Source organism: Narcine bancroftii, chromosome 1 (genome assembly GCF_036971445.1).
Source record: "Narcine bancroftii isolate sNarBan1 chromosome 1, sNarBan1.hap1, whole genome shotgun sequence".
Lineage (NCBI taxonomy): Eukaryota > Metazoa > Chordata > Chondrichthyes > Torpediniformes > Narcinidae > Narcine > Narcine bancroftii.
Window position 1 is genome coordinate 323890011 of NC_091469.1, and position 15018 is coordinate 323905028.

Below are 15018 nucleotides of genomic sequence, written 5' to 3' on the forward strand. Positions count from 1 at the left end.
GAATATATTCAGTAATTGAGCATTCACACGCTCCTTCTGTAGTGTTCCAGCTTCACTTCCCCTTGATACATACTTTTTATCTCATTCATGAATGATCAAGCCCTATTTTGAAAGAGCAACAGCCACCCCACATCTGTCCTGTCAAAACCATGAACTTATGAATTAAATCATCTTTCATTCTCCTCCCAGCACATCAGTGCTTCACCCACCTAACGAAACGGTGAGTCTTGGTAGAGAGTGCATCACTATTTCACCACCAGCCATTTCATCTCCAGCTTGTGTCAGACTTATGGATTTATGGGAGCATGAATAGACATTCAAGATGGGCTAAACCCCTGCTCTTCAGGTATTTCCTCATGAACTACTCACGGTCAGCCAAATCGACTCTGCCTTTTACCTTTGTTGTATAATTCCGGCTGCTGGGAGAAAGTGGAGCAGCGGTATTATTATTAAAAAGATTTTTCTTGTTGTCCTACTTGCATGTTTTGTCCTAGTAAATACATTTAAAAAATTACAGCACACATACACATCCTTACAGGAATGCTGGATTGCCCTTTTACACATACGTTGTTCTAGAGTTCTTACTACCTCTGCTACCAGAAAAAAAGCCAGGACTGGAATGACCTCCCCCCCGCCCATTTCTTATCGGTGGATTTTACACAGCAGGTGTAATGTAAAAAAGCCACAAATATCCCAGAACAAAGTGGCTGTGATATTACCAAAGATAAATAGTGTGACTTTGATCACCTGAATTAAAAGTTCTGGAACTTCTTGTTCTTTAAAGCCGTTGAGCCCAAGGCTGCAGAATGTAATCTGCTCTCCCTCAGTGTGATGTCAGCTTCTTTGAAACAACACAAGAGGCCAAGAACCGGGATCAGAATGTGAGTGCACTGGAAAATTAAAGTGACAAGGGACAGGAAACTTGAACGTCCCTGTGGTCTGAATCCAGGCGTTCAGCATAGGCTTCCCCACACTGTGTGTGTGGTGAATAGTAAATTGGAAGTGAAAGACTGCTTCATTTGAAAAGTGTGCATGGGACCTTGGAGATAAAAGGCAGGTGTGCCAGAAGCTGAAGAAGAAGAGGAGTGAGTTTTGGTGAAGATGCCGGGAATTAGATCAACCTCAGAAACAAATCACATCTGGGAATTGTGGTGGATGAATTGTTGGAATATGGAGATATTGGTTAGAACAAGGGAAATGTTTTGGGAAAGAGCAAAAGAGAGGAGAGCAGATGTACCAGAAATAAAACACATGACTTAACATCAGAGGTGCAGGAAAATTCTGAGTTGATGAAAATTTTCACAGCACTATTGCATTTATGGACACTTGCATTTAAGAGCATTTTGCTACTTGCTAAAACTTCCATATTTGTGGTTGCATACGCCAAAGAAAGCTACTTTGAGCATTCATCAGTGCCAAGATGACTACTTCAGCTTGGAGTAGCATTTGTCTGGTCTTCCCAGTCCTTGAGCACATATTGACATGCATCAGTATCACCAGACATAAAGGTTTACATTTATAAAAGGAACAGATGGTGTGGGATAAACTTTGGGCGAACTGAGGGAAACTGTGAGGAATTCCTCTAAGCACCTTTCTGCTGGTTGGCAGAAAGATTATTATATATTAAGATTCTTATATGGATACTAAATAATTTTGTAGGCCAGTAGCTAAATCTTTATTATCAATTTGTAAGTTCAGCTATAAATATTAATTTTGTGATATATATATATATATATATATATAAATACAAAGCAGTTACTATTTCCCCGGTACCCTTTTCACTGCATCTAACACAACTGTTCTGTTTCTATCAGATTAATTTCAACATTGCTTTCAATTCCCTCTATATTTCATGTATCAAGGGGGACTTTGGTATGTGTCAAATGTCAGCATAGGGGTATCGAGAAACAATAGATGGGGTGAAGAGCAGGAACTCAGCTGCAGAAAGTTGGCAAACAATTTAGCAGAGCAGAATTCAAATGAGACTTTATTGCGCCGTTGGTGTCTTGGATATGAACCCCCACCCACCCCTGCATTTCTGATCAATCACTCGTCCAGCTTTTGTGAGGGTACAGATATGGGCCTTTGGGTTCCATAAGACGGAATGATTTAAATTAATGTAGCGTCTTTCATAACTCCAAGATGTCCTAAAGCACTTTATCACTACGAAAGTATCTCATTAACTGCAACGCTGACATGTTAAATGCAGTAGCCCATTTTCCCACAACAGTAATCTACAAATGCAATGAAATATATGCACAGGAAATCTGTTGTAGGCAGAAAAGGAAGGATAATTATTTATCAAGACATGGGAGAATATCTCAAACGTCCCTTTTCAAAGAATGCCTCATATCCACCAGCTGTATAATTTACTCATTGGAAAGATGGAGCCTCAGTGCAACATGGAAATGTCTGCCTGGATTTGGAGCCAAAGTCCTGGAGTCTAATTGAAGATTTAAAGGAGAACCAACAGCCTGAACCAGCCATTCTCAATGCAACCCCCACCACCACCACCACTTCCCATCCCCATGGGGACTGCAGCACATTTAAGTCAAATCCTTGTTTTCTCTTCATCTCGTAACATTTTTTTTTTAACGTAGTCATTACAGAAGAGAAACCAAAAACCTGACTGCTTCACAGGGAAGGGGGCCCATAAACTTTGACCAGAGTTCGTAGCCAAAAGTAGGTTGAGAATGGTGGATCTAAACTATCATTTTTCTTTTATTAGGGTTAATTATCTGGACCAGTCATTTTCTCACATGCCACCTTAAGTAATCCCTATGCCATCGGTGCTCTGTGATTAATAAGAGATTGCTTAAGGTGGGATGTGGGTGGAAGGGAAGGTTGAGAACCACTGCTCTTGGCCCAATTGTTACTGAAATATTTTGCTGGAAAAAAATTGTCATTGGCCCATTTCCTTTGGAGTTCTGAAACCGTGCACATAACAAGTCAATGAGGCAAGATTAAAACAGTGGTTTTCAAACTTTTTCTTTCCACCCACATCCCACCTTAAGCAATCATGTACTAATCACAGAGCACCGATGGTGTAAGGATTACTTCAAGTGATGTGTGAGTGGGAAGAAAAAGGTTGAACTAGATCATCTGTGGCTTGGGATGTAAGTGTCCACTGCCTTTCTTCCAAAGTATATATTGGAATTCATGCATTCAATTTTAGGGTCAGACTAAGACTAAATTTAACATCTCAATGGATAGACAGGTACTTCTGCCAGTGCCACACACACTCGTGGCTGCATTGGCAGCATTATTTCAGAGCAGGGCTTCAACCGACTCCTTCGGAATCCAAGGCAAAGACTTCACTGCCCCTCAGTATATCGACTCTGGAGTCTAAGCAGCTAGGGAGAACGGTAGCTGAGTATTGATCATTTCACAGCAGAATGCACCTCCAGACTATTGTTCAAAACGTGGCGCACATGTCATTCCCACATCGTTCTGGGAGGAAAAGTACACACACTTGAATAAATTACAGATGACATCTTGGCCTATTGCAACTTTCATGGAATAGTCAATAAGGTATAGTGAACTGCAAATTTCCCAACCACCGCTGTGATGCAAGTGTTGACAGTTAAATTTATAACCTATTGATCTAGCCATGACATTGGGATGCTCGAAGAATTAATTATAAAAAAACCCCACAGTTCGTAATCTGGGGGTGGTGGTGGGAATCCAATTTTATCAATTATTTCAAATTTTGAGACAGTCCAATTAGAAGAACTATTTGTAATATTAAACATAATTTTGCGGCTCATTTTTTTTGCTCTCAGATTGAGTGTAAAAAGGAAAGAATGCCATCGTCCAGCTCTCAGTTGAAGAGAAACTCTGTCAGCCTGTAGGTTAAAATTATAGAACGTATAAAAAGATGGGCCAGTGCCGCTAATGAAGCTGGCAGCAGCTGTTCACAGCAGATCTTGACTTGCTGCCGGAGTCTGTTACCATGGTAATGGGAAATGGTAATTACTGAACCTAGGCTCTTTTTCTCTGCACTCCATGTCATATTGGTGATTTTAATGAATTTGATCTCTCTCTCTCTCTCTCTCTCTCTCTCTCTCTCTCTCTCTCTCTCTCTCTCTCTCTCTCTCTCTCACTGTTTAATTGTACTGTCCCATATCTCCAGGCTGAGATACATGAGATTGGGCTGTTAGTGCACGTATGATGCTTGTAGTGCCGAGGGAAGCTGGAGCAGTGGGCAGGACATCTTCTCGGCATCTCTAGCCACCTCCCACGATTGGATGCTTGCACAGAGGCATCGGCCAATCCGCACACTGTCAGGTAGAGGTTACTCTATAAACCCAGGCAAAGCTGCATACTCCTCTTCAGATTTGGAGCTTTGCCGCTTCAAATTGATTCCAGCTCATCTCCCTTGGACAGCCTAAAACTGTTGTGCTTTAAAACATTTTGCTTCGCAAAAAATCCATTGAGGGACCATCTGTTGGTAGCGTGTGCTGATAGTCTTGGAAAAAGATAGTTTCTGCTCCTCCAGCCTCCCACTTCTCCAACCTCCGCCCCACACCCTTTCCTTTTTTTTTTCCCCCTTCTGAGCTCCGTAAGTAAAGATTTGCAACCTGCCACTATGGACCAGCGGCATCTGTGTGAGTAGCTGTTATCTTCTCTGCACAGAATTGGAGCTATTTATTTGCATGCAGAAGGTTTTGTTTTGGATTTACATGTTCTGTATAACCTGGCAAAAGTAGGACTGTTGTTCTGGGATTTTCTCAGCTTTTCATTCTTCTCCCCCTCTGTTGGAGTTTCTCATGCTTGCTCCCATTAGATTTATCCGACCCCCCCCCCCCCCCACCCCATGCTTGTTCGTTTGCATCGGTAACAATCACCGCTGCATAGTTCTATTCTGAAAATGCCAAGTTAGTGATAATAATCTTTCATATTTGCAATAATATTTTATTAGTGATTAATAACATGCCAAATCTGTGATGGAAAACACTTTCAAGAATAAAATATTAAGGATCACTGTTATTGACAGAAATTTAAAGCAGAATTTTTTTTTCCCAGAGAGACCATATCATCTGAGATTGTCCTGTGCAAAAAAAAAATTTTTTAACATTGCCTTTAGGAATCCAGTTTTGAAATGATTGTGAATTGTAAACTAATTGGTGTGGCTTTCGGGGTGGCTTTCTGAAGTAACGTGAAACTCCTGTTGAGGTGTCCCAGAGAATTTTTGTTACCGGAGCTATTTCTGAAACACTCCTGTAGCATTGGGTGTAAGTTAATTTTGATTGACGCGAGTCATACCAAAAGTCGCAGCTCAGATGAGATATATCGAGGCCTGTAGCTCCGATCCTCAGGTAGTTTATCATAGGAATTCTTCAGTGATCCCTTTTTGTGAAAACCTTGTAGAACACAAGAGAGAATTGGCTATGTATCACGAGTATTAGTTGCTTTTCAATACATTTTTAATATCTGTACCAAATTTTGCAAACCACAAACATCAGCTCTCAATATTGCACTTTTTAAAATTAAGACGACTTTGCCATTCAATCTCCTTTTCCCGTGGGAGCTGAATAAGTTTAAAAAAACTTCTCATTTGGGTGGACGCATTGTCAGACCTCTGGTGTAATAAAACTATCACTGCAGTTGGTGCTCATGATGTGTCCTTTAACTTGTGCTGTCTCTGAATGCTTTAATATAGTTTTAAGGATTTTGTCGAGTTTTGCATTCAGTTAAGAAGGTTGACCCTTTAGTATATCTTTAATCTGGAGCTATGAACCATGCCGCCTGTCGAGCCGTGAACTGGGATGGAATTCTGCAGCCACCTTCCAGATGCCCTTTCTCAGTCAGGTTACGCTGAATGTTTGATTGTTAGATGGTATAGTCAAATTGTGATGGCCTGCATTGACGGAGATTGTGAGATGAGGATGAATTTAATAATAGGAGAACCTACAGAATTTACTCAAGGAGTGTGGAAAAATTATTTTTAAACATTTGCCCAGTTCTTGACCATTTATATATCAATGCAAGTACATAGAGAGCAGAAGCATTTATTGGGATTGGGGGGGAGTTTAAACTGTTCTGAGAATCTCAAAAAAATACTGAGCTGTCACAGAAGGACAGATTTGATGTGCAACAAAGCTTGAGTTGCTGTTTTGCTTCTGAGTGACTAAAATCATGACAGCAGAGTTTGTGCATCTGAACATTTTGTTTTGAGATTTATTTACACCTGTGAAAGATGTACTTATTTGAAATAGGGCTATAATCCCACAAAACACCACTCATCCTCTCACCCCCCACTTTAAAAAACACAGTGACAATACACAGTGCTTCTGGACAAATGAACTACATGCCCAGCAAAGTGTCAGGATGTGGTCACTGACTCTTAGGCTCCTCATGTGTAATTCATCCTCTGATTGCCTTTGTCATTAATTTTCTTCACTGCCTACATCTTCTTCAGCATGATGCTGAAACAAGCCATGAAAGACCTCAACAATGAAGACGTTGTTTACATCCGGTACCGCACGGATGGCAGTGTCTTCAATCTGAGGCGCCTGCAAGCTCACACCAAGACACAAGAGCAACTTGTCCGTGAACTACTCTTTGCAGACGATGCCGCTTTAGTTGCCCATTCAGAGCCAGCTCTTCAACGCTTGACGTCCTGTTTTGCGGAAACTGCCAAAATGTTTGGCCTGGAAGTCAGCCTGAAGAAAACTGGGGTCCTCCATCAGCCAGCTCCCCACCATGACTACCAGCCCCTCCACATCTCCATCGGGCACACAAAACTCAAAACGGTCAACCAGTTTACCTATCTCGGCTGCACCATTTCATCGGATGCAAGGATCGACAACGAGATAGACAACAGACTCGCCAAGACAAATAGCGCCTTTGGAAGACTACACAAAAGAGTCTGGAAAAACAACCAACTGAAAAACCTCACAAAGATTAGCGTATACAGAGCCGTTGTCATACCCAGACTCCTGTTCGGCTCCGAATCATGGGTCCTCTACCGCCATCACCTACGGCTCCTAGAACGCTTCCACCAGCGTTGTCTCCGCTCTATCCTCAACATTCATTGGAGCAACTTCATCTCCAACATCGAAGTACTCGAGATGGCAGAGGCCGACAGCATCGAATCCATGCTGCTGAAGATCCAACTGCGCTGGGTAGGTCACATCTCCAGAATGGAGGACCATCGCCTTTCCAAGATCGTGTTATATGGCGAGCTCTCCACTGGCCACCGAGACAGAGGTGCACCAAAGAAGAGGTACAAGGACTGCCTAAAGAAATCTCTTGGTGCCTGCCACATTGACCACCACCAGTGGGCTGATATCGCCTCAAACCGTGCATCTTGGCGCCTCACAGTTCGGCGGGCAGCATCCTCCTTTGAAGAAGACCGCAGAGCCCACCTCACTGTCAAAAGACAAAGGAGGAAAAACCCAACACCCAACCTCAACCAACCAATTTTCCCTTGCAACCGTGTCTGCTGTCCCGCATCGGACTTGTCAGCCACAAACGAGCCTGCAGCTGACGTGGACATTATCCCTCCATTAATCTTCGTCCGCGAAGCCAAGCCAAAGAAGACATGAGAATTATATAAGTTTGCATTTCCTTGCTTTGGAGGCGAAACTATCCTATCAAAACACCACGGGGAATTCAGACCCTGTGCTGGGAAGGCAGGTAAAAAAGCACACGGAACAGTAAAACACAGGAACAGGCTCTTAGGTAGACCTAAGCTAGTCCCATCTGCCTGCACAAGGTTCATGCCCTTGCCCGATCCTCCCTGCCCATTAAATGATTCCTTCCAATTTTTATCCACCAATGCGTGTTTGGCTCTGGTCGCCTCATTGCAGGAAGGATGTCGAAGCTACAGAGTCGGTGCAGAGGGGATTTACCATGATGTGGCCAGGATTGGAAAATAAATGTTATGAGGCAAGGTTAGCGGAGCTGGGACATTTCTCTTTGGAGTGAAGAAGGATGAGAGGTGACTTAAAGGAGGTGTAGAAGATTCTGAGTGGCACGGATAAGGTTGACAGCAAACACGAGAGGACATCTATAGAGAGTGAAGGGAAATTTAGGGGAGACATCAGTTATTTTTTTCCACAGGGAGTGGTGGGTGCCTGGAATGCCAGGGATGGTGGAGGCTGAAACATTAGGGGCATTTAAGAGACTCTTAGACACATGGATGGAAGAAAAATAGAGGGTTACGGGGTCGGAAGAGATTAGTTTATTTTTAATAGGAACATATAGATCATCGAGAGCCAAAGGGTCTGCACTGTGCTGTAGTGTTCTATGTTCAATTTCTCTGGCTGTGTGTTCCAGCCACCTACCACACACTCTGAGTAAAACAATAAAAAAACTTCTCTGAATATACATCTCCCCTGTCCTTAAACCATGCCCCCCTGTATTCTGGGCTCTGACCATCTCCTCTAAAATAATCACATAGCATTATGTTATATATGTCAATCAGGTGACCTCTCGTAAATGTTCCAGAGAAAACAATCCAAGTTTGTCCAACTCTCATATCTAATGCTCTCCAATTCAGGAAGTGCCTTGGTGAAATTCTCCTGCACCCTCTCCGAAACCTTCCTCTGATGTTGCAGCAAGCAGAATACCTTGACCAAATCTTATACCGCTGCAACGTGACTTGAAAACCTTTATTCTCAATATCTGTAGGCCAGCATATAGTGCGCCTTCATGAGTTGCCGCACTTGGGAGATGGAAATGTCATTTGTGCTGCTCTTCGTGGCAAGTTGAGTAAACCTGCACACCAATACCATGCTGCCCAATCTTTGGACTATTTTGGGGAAATAGTGCTGTGTGTGTTTCTCTCTGAAAATGAGAACGGCCCATGACACAAGGACAGTCGGCCCATCAGCAGATTTATTTCTTCATCTCTTCTCTCCCCGTCTCCTGCGAAGACTGGATGCATGCTTCAAAGAACACCCTTAGATTTTCACTAATTGTCTTGTAACTATTGACAATGGTGACCGTTGGCTGTTCGACCTAAAGGAAGGTGTCACAAATGAGATTGAGCCAGTCTTGAGGCTCCTTCCAGGTGAAGCACCATTTCACTTGCAAATTTGCAGGGGTCATCTACTGCATCTGGGGCTCTCCCTGTGGTCTTCCTCTACATTGGAGAGACTGGATGCAGACTGAGAGATGGCTTCGTTGAGCAATAGCGGGGATTTCCCAGTGGTCACCCATTTCAGTTCCTCATGCCATTCCCTTGCCGAAGTGTCTATCCGTGGTCTTATGCATTGCCAGGTTGAGACAACCTGTAAAATGGGAGAACAACACCTCATATTCCATTTGGGTACCCTCCAACAGGATAGCATTAATATAGATTTCCCTGATTTCTGTTAGACCCTCCCCTCCCATCTATCCCATGTCTCCTGACCTCTAGTTATTTATTTCCTTTCCCCTCATTCTCCTCTCCCCCAGCTCTGCAGTGACAGAGCCAAGCCCTCCCCCATATCAATTCTCACCTTTCCTCCATTCCTCTCTCCTGTCTTCTTTTCATAAACAATTAACTCTCTCTACCTGTTGGTTTGTACTCCACCCCCTGCCCTTTCTTTCCTTCTCCCCCCCCCCCCCCCCACCTTTTAATTCATGCACATGCCTGTTTTTAACTTGAAGAAGGGCTCAGGCCTGAAACATGACTCCTCTGGACACTGCGAGATCTGCTGAGTTCCTCCAGCATTTCCGTGTTTTTAATGCAATCGCAGCGTCTGCAGACTTTGGTATTTCGCTGCACTCATTTGGTAGTGTTCCTTGCGAGCACATCACCAGGAGTCAGAGGACAACCGTGAGTCCAGAGTTCCTGTATAACACAACAGAAGAGAAAGGTACAAGGACTGTTGGCACTGATTTCTTTTTAAAATTTTTCCAAAAACTGTATCATATCTGAAAAAAAATCTTTTTAACGTATTTACACTTTTTAGTATACTTCACTTCTCAGATACAAACGCTACATCAGCCACCTTGCAATTCCCTTCCCTCCCCCCCACAACTTTGAAAATTAAACAACTACTAAAGCAATTAAAGTGACAATCAGAAAATTGGTGAAATGAAAAGAGAAATTCAGCCAGTCTTTCTAATCGACTTCCACTCCTTGAGGTGCTTCACTGCTGTCGTCTTCATGTATTTTATTAACTTTTTAGAACTGTGGGCTGTTATATAGGTGTGCACCAAAGGTTGCCATATTTTGGCACAAGTATCGTACGTATTTCTTAAATCATATGTTATTATCTCCATGGACACACAGTTGTGCATCTCCGTGGACTTACTGAGTGATGAGCAGGGAGGAGTCGGACTTCCGGGTGCATTTTTTTTTTGCTACTGATAGGGCAATATCTACAAATTTAATTTGGAGTTCAGCTAATGTTCTGCCCACGTCCTCTAGGTTTCCCAATAAATACAGCTCTGGATCCAGCGGGAAGTCTGTTCCCGTAATTAGATAGTTTGCACTGATTTCTTGTGTCCATCTAAATAATACGTGGATTCTCGAAATGTATTACTCTTGTAAAGAAGGAAAAGTGCAAAGCATTTTGAAGCCATTGAAGTTGTGGCAAATTCATGCAGAGTGAGCTATAAGTGATAATGAGATTTTAGAGTGAAAACCACTGAAGTTAACGGAATGGGGCCTCACCTTGACAATTGCCAACTATAGAAAGGAGCCACTTTGCCCTAGATACCTGCAGATTCCACTTAGTGTGCGCACCCACCCAACTGGTTCATGGTGGGAAAGAAATGGCATTAGGATTAGGTTGAGGCCTTGCTCTTCGACCTGCTGGAGTTAGTGCGAGAACGTCAGTCAAATTCATCCAGTCCTTTCCACCTTTGGCCAGTGTGTTGGAGCTCCGCCTTTAAGGTTCGATATCTCGTATGCACATCAGTACCAGTGATCTGGGTTCAAACGGTGATTCTGAGTGGAGTTTGCACACTCTCCCCTAGACCATGTGGGATTGCTCCGGTCCAAGGGTATGTTACCATGCTCTATAACTCTGGATCTCTACATCTGTGAAGCATTGTCTCACAATCATTAGCTAATAGGGAAAGAAAACACCAGTGGGAACAAGGATCATTGCATTGTCATAATGCTATATTTAGAAAAGACAGTAAAATAATTTTTAAGGCTTAATCTTGATTGAGGAACACCCAAGAGAAGGAATCCTCATCACTGCAAATTAATACAACATGTGAAATTCATACTTTGTATCGCGAAACTTGTACAGTGCCAGTTCAGTACTGTTAGTGCCTTCTGATACAAAGAATGTGTTTCAGTATTTTATCAGCCTCTTACTGACATTAATATAAACACGGTGAGCAGGGCTGTGTAAATACAGATTAGTGCTGCATGAACTACCTTGGCTCCCGGGTGCAAGGGTCAGGGATATGACGGAGCGGCTGCAGGGCATTCTGGATGGGGAAGGTGAACAGCCAACTGTCGTGGTCCATGTTGGTACCAACGACATAGGAAAAAAGCGGGATGAGGTCCTACAAGCAGAATTCAGGGAGCTTGGAAGGAAGTTAAGGAGTAGGACCTCTAGCGTAATAATCTCTGGATTATTGCCAGTGCCACAAGCTAGTCAGAGTAGGAATTGCAGAATAGATAGAATGAATATGTGGCTTGAACAGTGGTGTAGGAGGGAAGGGTTCAGATTCTTAGGGCATTGGAATTGGTTCTGGGGCAGATGGGATCAGTTCAAACAGGACGGTCTCCATCTGGGCAGGGCCGGGATCAGTGCCCTCGGGAGAGTTTTTGGTAGTGCTGTTGGGGAAGGTTTAAACTAATGTGGCAAGGGGATGGGATCAGGAGTAGAGAGACGGAGGGGTTTAGCATGAGGGAAGAAGTCGGAGATAGGAGGGTGAAAAGCAAAAGAGGCAGGCAGGTAACCTCAGGGCAAAAATGTAAAAGGGCCACTTTACAGCATAATGGTGATAGGGTTAAGGCTCTGGAAAAAACAAGCTTGAAGGCCTTGTGTCTTAATGCAAGGAGTATTTGTAATAAGGTGGATGATTTGAATGTGGAGATAGCTGTAAATGACTATGATATAGTTGGAGTCACAGAGACATGGCTTCAAAGACACCAAGGCTGGGAACTTAACATTCATGGATTTTCAATATTCAGGAAGGACAGACAGAAAAGAAAAGGATGTGGGGTAGCATTGTTGGTTAGAGAGGAGTTAAAAGCAATAGAAAGGAAGGATGTTAGCTTGAATGATGTGGAATCAATGTGGGTAGAGCTGCAAAATGCAAGGGGGCAGAAGACGTTAGAGAGAGTTGTATATAGACCACCTAACAGTAGTAGGGAGGTTGGGGATGGCATTAAACAGGAAATTGGAAATGCGTGCAACAAAGGCAAGGCAGTTATAATGGGTGACTTTAATCTCCATATAGACTGAATGAATCAAATTGGTAAGGGTACTGATGAGGACGATTTCTTAGAAGGTATACGGGATAATTTTCTAACCCAGTATGTTGAAGAACCAAAGAGGGAACAGGCCATTCTAGCCTGGGTTCTGAGTAATGAGGAAGGGTTAGTTAACAATCTTGTTGTGCGAAGCCCTTTGGGCAAGAGTGACCACAATATGGTGGAATTTTACAGTAGGGTGGAAAGTGACAGGGTTAATTCTGTAACTCAGGTTCTGAACTTAAAGAGGGTGACTTTGAGGGTATGAGACGCGAATTGATTGTTAGATTGGCAAATGTTACTTAAAGGATTAATTGTAGAAAGGCAATGGCAAGCATTTAAGGATCACCTGGATGAAATACAGCATTTGTTCATCCCGGTTTGGAAAAAGAATAACTCAAGGAGGGTAATACATCCTTGGATAACAAGGGAAATCAGGGAGAGTATCAAGTGTAAAGAGGAAGCGTATAGACTAGCCAGGAAAGACAGAATACCAGAGGATTGGGAGAAATTCAGAGTTCTACAGAGGAAGACAAAGGGATTAATCAGGAAAGGCAAAAGAGATTATGAGAGAAAGTTGGCAGGGAACATAAAAAATGACTGCAAAAGTTTTTATAGATATGTAAAGAGAAATAGACTAGTAAAGACAAATGTGGGTCCATTGCAGTCAGAAACAGGTGAATTGGTCATAGGGAACAAGGACATAGCAGACCAATTAAATAACTAATTTAGTTTGGTCTTCACTAGGGAAAGTATGAATAATCTTCAGGAAATAATGTGACGGAAGGACTGGGGAAAATAAGTGTAAGTTATGAGGTTGTGTTGGATAAATTGAAGGGATTAAAGGCAGACAAGTCCCCAGGACCAGATGGTCTGCATCCCAGAGTGCCAAAGGAAGTAGCCCATGAAATAGTGGATGCATTGTTGATAATTTTTCAGAACTCTTTAGATTCTGGAGTAGTTCCTGAGGACTGGAGGGTGGCTAATGTAACACCACTTTTTAAAAAGGGAGGGAAAGAGAAATCAGGGAATTATAGACCGGATAGCTTGACATTGGTAGTGGGGAAAATGTTAGAATCAGTTATTAAAGATGTGGTTGCGGCACATCTGGAAAGTAGTGAATTCATTGGACAGACCCAGCATGGTTTTATGAAGGGAAAATCGGGTCTGACTAATCTTATTGAATTTTTTGAGGATGTAACTAGTAGAGTGGATAGGGGAGAACCAGTAGATGTGGTTTACCTGGATTTTCAGAAGGCTTTTGATAAGGTCCCACACAGGAGATTACTATACAAACTTAAGGCACACGGTATAGGGGATATGGTATTGAGGTGGATAGAGAATTGGTTGACAGATAGGAAGCAAAGAGTAGGAATAAACGGATACTTTTCGGAATGGCAGTCAGTTACTAGTGGGGTACCACAAGGCTCAGTGCTGGGACCCCAGTTATTTACGATATATATTAATGATTTAGATGAGGAAATGGAAAACAGCATTTCCAAGTTTGCAGACGACACGAAGCTGGGTGGGATTGTAAGCTGTGTAGAGGCTGTTCAGAGTGTGCAGGGTGACTTGGACAGGTTGGGTGAGTGGGCAAATACATGGCAGATAAGTATGTGGTTATCCGCTTTGGAGGAAAGAATGGGAGGGCTGAGTACTATCTTAATTAAGAAAAGATGAGATGCAAAGAGACCTGGGTGTCGCTGTGCATCAGTCGTTAAAAGTGGGCAGGCAGGTGCAGCAAGCAGTGAAAAAGGAGAATGGTATGTTGGCGTTCATATCAAGAGGATTCAAGTACAGGAGCAGAGAGGTACTGATGCAGTTGTATAGGGCCTTGGTGAGACCTCACCTAGAGTATTGTGTTCAGTTTTGGTCTCCTTATCTGTGGAAGGACATCATTGCCATGGAGAGAGTGCAGGAAATGTTTACCAGATTGATACCAGGGATGGCGGGACTTGCATATGAAGAAAGGCTAGAACGACTGGACTTGTACTTGCTGGAGTTTAGACGATTAAGAGGAGATTTAATAGAAACGTTCAAAATTCTTAAGGGATTTGACAGGCTAGATGCAGGAAGATTGTTCCCAATGTTGACCAAGTCTAGAACCAAGGGTCACAGTTTAAACATGAAAGGGAAGTCCTTTAGGACTGAGATGCGGAAGAATTTTTTCACTCAGAGGGTGGTGAATTTATGGAATTCTCTGCCACAGGAAGTGATTGAGGCCGGTTCCATAGCTATATTTAAGAGAGAGTTAGATTTAGTACTTGTGACTAGGGGGATGAGGGGGTATGGAGAGAGAGCTGGAATGGGGTACTGAAAGGATGATCAGCCATGATCAAAATGAATGGTGGTGTAGGCTTGAAGGACCAAATGGCCTACTCCTACACCTATTTTCTATGTTTCTATGTGAAGCCAAGCATACCATATACCTTCTTTACCATCCTATCTACTTGCGTGGCCATTTTCAATGAACTAACTGTATACATTCCCCTTAAGTTTGACCTCCCGAAGTGTGACACCTCATACTTCTCTACAGTGACCGCAAATCATCGTACCATCTGCAAACTTACTAACCCACCCCTCTACTTTATCATCTAAGTCTTTTATATTCTTTGGCTTGGCTTAGCGGACGAAGATTTATG

At 42.9% G+C, this 15018-nt stretch overlaps 1 protein-coding gene across 6 annotated transcripts in view; it reads left to right on the forward strand.

Annotated features, from left to right (window-relative positions):
- The window catches only part of elmo1 (engulfment and cell motility 1 (ced-12 homolog, C. elegans)), a 339660-nt gene that overhangs the window by 254550 nt on the left and 70092 nt on the right, over positions 1-15018 (forward strand). The window contains exon 1 of one of the 6 annotated variants that reach the window (XM_069907391.1): positions 4372-4607. The exons of the other annotated variants lie outside the window; for them this stretch is intronic. The gene's annotated coding sequence lies outside the window, so the exon portion shown is untranslated. Of the gene's footprint in view, positions 1-4371; positions 4608-15018 lie in introns of those variants that run through there. 6 annotated transcript variants of the gene reach the window in all.